Here is an 8,850-nt window from a genome sequence, read left to right on the forward strand (position 1 = left end):
TTATATTAAGTCTTAATTGATGGTGTTGTTCAATCATTTTTCAGTCATGTCTGACTCTTTGTGTTTTCTGTTGGAGTTTTCTTTTTTTTTTTTTTTTTTAATTTTTTTTATTATATATATATATATATATATATATATATATATATATATATATTTTATAATATTATCCCTTGTATTCATTTTTCCAAATTACCCCCCCTCCCTCTATTCCCTCCCCCCGACGACAGGCAATACCATACATTTTACATGTGTTACAATATAGTCTAAGTACAATACATGTGTGTGAATATCATTTTCTTGTTGCACAATAAACATTAGAATCCGAAGGTACATGCAACCTGGGCAGACAGATATTAGTGCTAACAATTTACATTCCCCTCCCAGTGTTTCTTCTCTGGGTGTATCTACCTCTGTCCATCATTGATCAACTGGAAGTGAGTTGGATCTTCTTTATGTTGAAGATTTCCACTTCCATCAGAATACATCCTCATACAGTATCATTGTTGAAGTATACAGTGATCTTCTGGTTCTGCTCATTTCACTCAGCATCAGTTGATTTAAGTCTCTCCAACCCTCTCTGTATTCCTCCTGCTGGTCATTTCTTACTGAGCAATAATATTCCATAACTTTCATATACCACAATTTACCCAACCATTCTCCATGTTGGAGTTTTCTTGACAGATATTGGAGTCATTTACTTTTTTCTTCTCCAGCTCATTTACATTGAGGAAACAAGGATTAAGTGACTTGTATTGCATCACAAAGCTAGTGTCTAAATCGATGAAGATGAGTCTTTCTGAATCAGAGCTCTGTCCATTGTGCCACCCAGCTGTTCTACAAAACTTTCTAAAAGTCATACATGTTAATTTCTTAATATGAATATTGACAATCATTATATATGATAATTTGTTTATTGAAAATCTTGAAAAAGTCCAGAAAAGATTAAAATATTCTTCAGTGTATTATATATGTATGTATATATGCTATACATAAAGAATATCTATCTACATATATATAGTATACACATATGCACATATATGTTTGACTTTTTTAGGATAGATGTTTGGACAGATCTCTTTCACTACTTTATTATGAATAATGTAGTAAAATAGGAAAAGTGCGATGGTCCGGTCTAGCTCCTCTGAAGGGCTCAGAATAAGTCCTTAAATGCAAAGGTATGGACTAGCTCCTCTGAAAGGCTCAGAATAAGTCCTTGTCAGGATAAGCAAGAGTCCTTGCCCCACATTGGGCGTCAATATGTAACGTGCTGTAGTCTCCAGAAACTGCCGATCGCTTTCTGGTCTAGAGGAGAGACGACTTCTTCCTCTGGAGAGCCACCTAAAGTCTGTCCCAGACAAGACTCTCTATCTCTTGAGTGCCACCCTCTTTTATCCTCCCAGAGAATGGGCGTGGGATAATGCAAGGGCTTCTGGGAAAAATTACTTCAACCAATGAACTTGCTCCTCCTAAGCATGCAAGCTCCTCCCAGGAGTTCACAAGTAAAACTCCCAGTAAAGAATTGTTAAGTACCAACTTAGCACTTATTAAGAACCTAATATCTCATTATCTCATTAGCACTTAGTAAAAACCTAACAGAAAAGGGCTAGATTCTGAGTCAAAAGAGTTTCAGAGTTCAAATCTCAGTTCTTCTATTCACTCCCTGAGTGAATTTGAGCAAGTCACTTCAAGCTCACTCACAAAAGAGAATTCAATTATATCTCTTCTGTATCATAAATTTTCCCATCACAGTTTCAATATATTGCAGGTCAGACTGAAAAATTAAATGGGAATTGTGGGGAGGGGAATTTTGCAGAAGCCACATATGATACAAAAAAAAAAGTTTAGAAATTCACAAATAAATAAAATATATGTATAGTATTATATAATATCAACCCAAATTTTACAATAAAGTACTAGAAACACCCAATTAAAATAAGAAAAAAATTCAGACTTTTTCTCTAGTATGAAGGGGAGGCCACAACATTTACATAGACTTCCAGATCACAAGGGTGCCACATTCCCAACGCCCTAATGTGGAAGGACAATTGTAAGTGATTCCGAAAGTCCCTTCTAGTTCTAATTTGTTCATCTATGATTTCATTGAGATTTTGTACTATTCTGGGGTTTAACAATAAGGTATGCAGTTCTATCTGTAAATGAAATTATTTTGATAATCTCTCCAGCAGAAAAAATCAACTTTAATTGGATTTTAAGCAGAACACCTTTCATGACACTTCAGTTCATGCTAATTAGCATCTTGGATGAATGTTTCTCCCTATTTTATATCTCAATTCAATAAACATTTAAGAACCTATCACATGCAATTGATTCACACTATTTTTAGCATAGTATTATTTATTTTTAATATTAAGTTCTACACTTGGGAAAGACAAAGCCATGTTTTCAAAAACAGCTAGTGGTCAAATGAATTGGTTAAACAAGCTTGGCATCCTACAAAGGAAATTAATATCCATTTGGTTACAGAAGTTCTTAGTTACATCTATTCTCCTTTTTCTGAACTTCCATTAAGTATGGGGGCCAGAGTCTACCTGTCCTACTATGCCAGTCATAAGAGTATTATATTTGGTCCTGGAATATCTAAGAAACTGCAATTTTACCTTAAAAAACTAAACATTTATTCTGAATTTAACTAATAAAATGGATGTTTCCACATGCATAATATAACAGAAAGAGGATTACACATCAAACCCTAAATTTCTGTTATAGTTATCTGCTCTTCTGTTATATATTCAATTCAACATGTACCTTCCAAAATTATGAATTCCCACATCGGACATGTGCAAAAATATATGTTTTATTCTGCATCTTATATATATTAGCTTTCTGTGAGGAGCTAGGTTAAATGCTTCATAATTAGTCTTTTGAATTCATATTTGGTCATTTCTTTCATCAGAATCTTTAAGTCTTCCAAATGTGCTTTTCTTTATAGTGTAGTTATTCTTGTATACGTTTTGAGGTTTCAAAAATGTTATCAGTTATGTCAGCAACTCAAGGTCATGTTCTACCAGAATCCAAAGCACCTTTTACTGAATAATTATATTGACTAAGCTTGACCCAAGAGATGAGATGAGAAAAGGTAACTAGCTCCTTCTCCTCTTTGCAGAGGTGGAAAATTATTGTTATGTAATCCTCTATACACTATGAGATTTGGTTGTTATGTTTAGTTTGGTTACATTATCAGTCAATAAGCATATATTAAGTGCCTACTCTTCAGGCAATATGCTAAGTATTGGGGACACAAAGAAAGGGAAAAGACAATCTTTGACCTTAAGGAATATACTATAATGGAAGAGATTTTTTTTGTTTCTACATGATACAACTTCTTCAGTAGGGGAGAAAAAATGAATATATTTAGAAATGAAGGAAATATAAAAAGAAAATAAATTCTTTGTTTTTTAAGTCTAAATTCATCTGCTTCTCTTCAAAAAAGACCTACCTCAACAACCTACTTTGAAAAAACTTCTAGGTTCTTTCTGATTTGAAGTCAATGATCTGGTGATCTTAAAGTGTGTCTTGAGATGGTCCATATGAGATTGTTCACAATTTTACAGGATTTTTATGGGCCAATGATATCTCACTGCAAATGGAAAAGGGGCCAGACCCTTCTTGGGGCATCTAGTCTCTTATAGTACAAGACACAAATGTGTCTTTTTGGTTTTAGATTGAGCAGAAATAAGGAGCCAGAGGTTCCTTGGGAAGGTTTGTTAAAAAGAAATCCAATCATCTGAGGGGAACAGTCACATATTAAGGAGATTCAGACTTAGAGGGGGTTGGCACCTGCTGTACCAAGTAGGCCATGGAATATCTTGATACCAGTCTCTCCTGAAAAACATAGAACTCAGCATTTTAGTTTGACATATCGATTTCGAGAATATTTGTAATACTGAAAATGTATTTGATTTGCCAAATATCAGCTTATGAAAAGGAAAGCAGAGGACATTGGGAAGATGGCAGAATAGGTCAGAATATTTTAAGTTCTCCAAAATTCACACACACAAACAAGACAAAATAGAGACCCAGGATGAAGATAAGGGGTGGGGGGAATCCTTGGAGTGAGTGTAGGTTAAGTAAAGAAGAGGGCAAAATAACAGAAGTAAAGCAGAGGAGTCTGGAGATACAGGAAACAAGAGATACATACAAACATAATAATAAAGATCAGAATTAGAATTAGTTACATGAAAAAAAGCAGGAGTAGTAATCATGATTTCAGACAAAGTTAAAACTAAAATAGATTTAATCAAAAGAAAAAATAAGGGAAACTACACTATATGTCAGTCATATTAATCAATATTGTTTTACACTATTTAAAATAACAGTGTAAGTTTTTAATATTGCTGTGGTTTTGGAAATGATGAGTTGGTAAAATTAGAAAAATATGGAAAGACTTGAATTTATGAAAAAAGATGTTATCCATCTTCAGAGAGATGGAGGAAAATAATCATAGTACAGTCTTACATAGATGTAGATATAGATATGTAAAAATACATGTGTGTATATATGTACATATGTGTATGATTATAGATACTTATATATTTTATGTATATATGTGTATTTAAATATGTATATGTATGCATATATATAAATATATCTACATTTAATTATAGCCTTCTTAGAGGAGGTGGAGGGGAAAGGGAAAGAGTAAAGTAAAAAGTGTACAGCAGAGAACATAAGTAAAGCTACAAGACAGCAAAGAAAAGATGGACAGCTCTGAACACAATATGTAATATTTACTACATAGGTTTCCTTGAAATAGAAAGTTATTGCTATTGAATCCTCTCTTATGTTCTGCTATATACATGGCATTTTTTTCTCTTTTTCTGTTTTGTATTTGTTTTAAATAAGTTAATTTTTTAAAAAGAAGGAAAGGTTTTTAATGCCCAATTTAAAATTGGGCCAATATCCTGGATCTCATATTCTTTTCAGTTTTTCAGTCTCAGATTTTTAACTTATCTTTTATTTGGGAGGATTTTTTTACCCTTAAACTTATCTGAATTCTTTTTTGTTAATGCATACATTTACCCTCTAGAACTCTGGAAATGAAAAGGAGAATGTAATTATTTTGTCTATTTCATCTATTCGGGGGACACCTGAGTGTTGCAAGGGATAGAGTTCTGGGCCTGGAATTAGACAGACTCATTTTCCTGAGTTCAAATGTGGCCTTAGACACTTACTAGGTATGTGACCCTAGATAAATCACTGACACCTGTTTGCCTCAGTTTCCTCATCTGTAAATAAATTGGAAAAGAAAATGACAAAACACTCCAGTATTCTTGACAAAAAAAAATCCTAAATGCAGTCAAGAAGTCAGACACAACTGAAAAAAATTGAATGACAATTCATCCATCCCACTTGCCTCAATTCCTTTGGCTCGATCAGATAAGCAAATTTAATTTCTACCTAGAGTATCAGCCTCATTTCATGCTCTGAGACTATTCTTGTCCTTAGCTCAAGGCAATAATGTTAGAAGAATTTGGATTATTCATGACCCCATTAATTAGTTCCCTGATGATCTTCATGTTATTGATTAATCTTGCCATGGGATCTTCTACCAATAGTCTGCCCCATCTATGATCAATATCCTGGATCTCACATTCTGTTTCAGTCTCAGATTTTGTTTCTCATCTCTTGTTTTGTTTTGTTTTTTTACCCTTAGATCTATCTGATGGTCTTGAATTCATTTTTTTAACTTATGCATACATTTTCATCTTTAGATCAACAGTTTCCTTATTGTGTGCCAATTGAGAGTTTTGCCTTTTTTCAACCCTATCGATCACTTAGCTCCCATGTTGATCCATCCTGCTTCTTCTGTACTCTGGTTATAACAGATATAAGGATTGATTTCTTTAAAAATAATAATAATAAATTCTACATAAAGATTCTCTGCAAAATATAGGTCTATATAAGTTTTTATAGTACCATCTATTAACATTTATTAGCCAAGTGATTTCATTGTCAACTCTTTTGTTTCCACAACATAGGGTTTGTTTTTCTATTGCTCTGAGTAATAGTCTAAAGGTTTCCTACCTAATGTGTGAATGTATCCCACTCCTTGAGAAAAGATAGTCCTTGCTCATAGCCCAGAATTAAAGGGGAAGTGGTGATAAGAACTGAAGAGGAAATTAGTATATTACAAATGGAAAAATTAGAAACAAAACTGCATTCGGGTAAAATGGGGAAAACACAGAAAATAGATGGAAAATTTAAAGGGTCTGAAACCACGATCAACAAAGGCAATGCAATTCAAAGGATTGAATGACTAAAAGCCAATAAACAAGAGGTAACTCTCTCCAAAATAAAATCAGTTTGGAACAGAAAATAGAGCAGGAAGTGGTAAGCATCAGCATACTTTGGGACTAAAGACGCAGATGAGACTAGTTCCAGAAACAATATGCCTTTAGTAAGCATACACATTAGAAGAATAGAGGTTGATCCAAAAAGGGATTTCCATTTTTTTTTCAAATTAGAGATGTTTAAGGAGTGACTTTAATTGACCAGAAACGCTGCAAAAATATTTTGTTATTATTTCAGTGAGTGCCCTGAAGAGCATGAGTTTTCAATAGAATTAGCTAAAGTAAACCAATTAGGAAAACACCAGGATGTTTACCTTCATTTTCAAAATGTTTGTTTTGACCCTCTTGAATGAATTGTTCCAAATAAAAATCCCAAAATCAGTGAATGTTGCATTAGATTATCCATCTATTTCATCTATAGCATCTTCTCCTGCTTATCTTGGACCAACACCACAGAAAACACCTGCCATTTATCCACAGATGGCAAAGTAGTGATCAACCTGTGATAAATCCATGTTCTGGAAAGGGGACCAGGAAGTTTTAAGTCATCATGTAACAATGCTGGCACCTTCCATCTGCCCCTTAGGAGCATGATTAAGTATTATCCTTTTTCCTGACTTTGCTAACAACACCTCTGCCAAATTCTGCTCCAACTGCCTACTCCATGCTATCTTCCCATCCAACACCCACTTTAACCGCTGGTGGCAAATAAATCTGACAAGCTACAAACCCACTGTAGGCAGATAAAACAAAGTAGGAAAGAAAGTAGGAAATAGATATGTGAACCCAAATGCTGAGAAACAATTCCTTTGTGTAGCATTCTGACTTTTGAGTATCTCTCTGACCTTACCATGATATCTTAATCTAAGGGAAAAAATCTGATGGCTTTTTCTAAGTTCTCATCCTTTTAGCCTTCTCTGCAGCTTTTTATGCTATTTTATAACTCTTTTCTCTTAAATACCCTCTCCCTTCTGTTTTTGTAATTTTTTTCTTGTTCATCCTTTTACCTGTCTGGTTGGCTATTCTTCCATTTTCCTATATTATCCATTTGAAAAGGCATACCTCAGGGTTCTATCCTGGGCTCTTGTCTCTGAGCCATTCTTTTGGTGATTCTCTCACTTCCCATGTATCATCTCTATATAGATTACTCCCAGAGCTATATGTTCAACTTTTATCTCTCCCCTATTACCTACTATCATACTATAGATTGATGCTATAAGCATCTCAAATTTGTCCAAGTGAAATTTGCTTTTTTCTTTTCCCAGGCTAACTTCTCTGTGTCTATCATGAGCAACACTTCCTTCCAGTCACCCACAATGTTTGCAACATTGGTCTCACTTCACTCTTTCCTAATTATTCTTCCAAATCCAACCGATTGCCAAGTCTGGTTGATTCTATTTCTTCAATATCTCTTGCACTTGTCTCTAGTCACATGGTCACCACTTTAATTCAAGCTCTCATCACCTCTTGCCTGAACTATTTCAATAGCCTCCTAATTACTCTCCTTAACTCCAGTATCTCCTCTCCAATCCTTCTATCAAAGTGATACTTACAAAGCAAAGGTCCGGCTATGTTGCTCTCTGTCCAAGAAGCTTCAGTTGCTTTCTATTACCACCAGAATAAAATATAACATCTGAGACCCCTTTAAAACCTGTATGATTCTAGGAACAAACTCCTTTGTTTGGCATTTAAAGCTCCTCACAATCTGTCTTCAATCTATCTTTCTGGATTGATTTCACATTATTCCTCCTCACATACTGTATACAAATAAAGAACTAGTTCATTTGCTATTCTCCATGCATGATATTCTGTCTCTCACTTCCATGACTTTGCAGAGGCTGTGCACCAGGCCTTGAGTATAATTCCTCTTCATCTCTTCCTCTTTGAATCACTAATTTCATCATAGTTACTCATATGCTATATTCATAAGAATAGCATTTGACTTACCCTCTTTGGTTCTTAGGACATTCCTCTCCTTAAAATGACTTTTTATTTACTTTGGGTGTGTGCATGTGTACACATATATAATGACAAATATACATACATATATAATGAAATACACATGTAATGACTGTATATATATATATATAAATGAAAAGTATAATAGATACTATATTTCTATAGTATATATTAATATATTAACATAATTTATAAGATATGTGACAGTATATTATATGTGTGTGAAAATATACACACATGCATATATATATATACACACACATATATACATATATATATATAAAAAATAGTGTACTTATTTATATGTCTCTTGGATCCCAAGCAGCTTGAAAATAAGGACTTGTTTACTGCTGTTTCTAAGTGCCTTTTACATAGTAGGTAACAATAAGCTATTGATGAATTAATAAGCAATATAATGAAGGCCATCAAGATGTAATATGAAGAATATATGTTTTCTACCATCAGAGTTACCTATATTAACAACAAAAGCCAATAAGAGTAATGAAATCTAAATCATCATTCTTTAAATTATATTCTTAGCAATTCCCAATTTCATTTAAGAGGATTCAAGAGTTTCTCT

Source organism: Sminthopsis crassicaudata, chromosome 3 (genome assembly GCF_048593235.1).
Source record: "Sminthopsis crassicaudata isolate SCR6 chromosome 3, ASM4859323v1, whole genome shotgun sequence".
NCBI classification, from domain to species: domain Eukaryota; kingdom Metazoa; phylum Chordata; class Mammalia; order Dasyuromorphia; family Dasyuridae; genus Sminthopsis; species Sminthopsis crassicaudata.